Source organism: Nanorana parkeri, unplaced genomic scaffold, assembly GCF_000935625.1.
Source record: "Nanorana parkeri isolate BGI_ZX_2015 unplaced genomic scaffold, ASM93562v1 scaffold426, whole genome shotgun sequence".
Lineage (NCBI taxonomy): Eukaryota > Metazoa > Chordata > Amphibia > Anura > Dicroglossidae > Nanorana > Nanorana parkeri.
In genome coordinates this window covers 161,013-162,821 of record NW_017306694.1, presented here as the reverse complement: position 1 = coordinate 162,821, position 1,809 = coordinate 161,013, and positions in this window count along the sequence as shown.

The window sequence follows — 1,809 nt, the reverse complement described above, 5'->3', positions numbered from 1 at the left end:
TCTCTCTCTCTCTCTCTCTCTCTCTCTCTCTCTCTCTCTCTCTCTCTTTCTCTGTATCACCTTCTCTCTCTCCCCCCGCCTCCCTATATCTCTCTCTATATCTCTGTCTCTCTGTACCTCTCTATCTCTCTCCCCTCATCTCCCTCACCCCATTGTCTCTGTATCCTCCTCCCCTGTTTCTGCGTTAGTGCTTACTGTGTATTCTACCTCACCGCTCACATATTTCCTCATGCTGAGCCCCATCCCCCTGTACATGGCTTCCATGCAGGAGCTCCGGCCAGCCTGCGCACTCCCATCTTCCCTCTGTAGGAATTCTAGACCATCCCACTGCAGATCCGCACATCTCTTTCATTACAGGACTGACCTGAACTGTGAGTATTGTGTGTGGGGAAGGTGGGAGTGGGCTGCATTATGACACTGTAAGCTGATGCTGTTACCATTGCAACGGATGCACAGACGGGTCATCTCCATCCATGCACTGCCCTATACACAGACCCTTCCTCTCCATCCCTGCACTGCTTTATACACAGACCGGTCCTCTCCATACCTGCACTGCCCTATACACAGACCCTTCCTCTCCATCCCTGCACTGCTTTATACACAGACCGGTCCTCTCCATCCCTGCACTGCCCTATACACAGACCGGTCCTCTCCATCCCTGCACTGCTTTCTACACAGAGCGGTCCTCTCCATCCCTGCACTGCTGTATACACAGACCTGTCCACTCCATCCCTGCACTGCTCTATACACAGACCGGTCCTCTCCATCCCTGCACTGCTTTATACACAGACCGGTCCTCTTCATCCCTGCACTGCCCTATACACAGACCTGTCCTCTCCATCCCTGCAGTGCTCTATACACAGACCTGTCCTCTCCATCCCTGCACTGCTTTCTACACAGAGCGGTCCTCTCCATCCCTGCACTGCTCTATACACAGAGCGGTCCTCTCCATCCCTGCACTGCTCTATACACAGACTGGTCCTCTCCATCCCTGCACTGCTTTATACACAGACCGGTCCTCTCCATTTCTGCACTGTTCTATACACAGACCAGTCCTCTCCATCCCTGCACTGCTCTATACACAGACCGGTCCTCTCCATCAGTGCACTGCTCTATACACAGACCGGTCCTCTCCATCAGTGCACTGCTCTATGAACAGACCGGTCCTCTCCATCCCAGCACTGCTCTATACACAGACCGGTCCTTTCCATCCCTGCACTGATCTATACACAGACTGTGATATTATGATGAATTGTAGTAAATCTCTTCTCACGCTCTCCGCCTCTTTGCTTGATTAATGATAAAATATTTTGGGAGAAAGTGACATCCGGGAATTCTGCGGAATGTTGAGGTCCCTGAATGGAATCTCATTACAGAACAGACCTTATTACTGAACTGCAGGGTTCTCTGTGTGTTCAGTAGATGTAGAGCTGGTATCACTGCACTGCAGACATCTGTCATCTCATGGTAACCCTGTACCATACGGTGTGTAGGAGGGGGGTAAATACAACAAGACGTATTGGAGAAAGAATGAATGCTCTTTCCCTTCCCCAGTGCAGTATGTGAAAGTAAAAGAAATAATCTGATTGGTTATTAGAGGTAGCACAGGCCAGAAATATTTCTAACATTTTGATAAATTAGGTCCTTGAGTTAATTTGTCTTCTCATCATTGGCAGACAGCTAAACCCACAGACAAAATACGTATATAGGAGCTCAAAGGATTTGTATTTCTGTCCATCCAGTCCTGAGATTCACAAAGCTCTTGCATACAGCACAGTCCTGCCAGGCGGGGGGGGGGGGGGCTCGGGT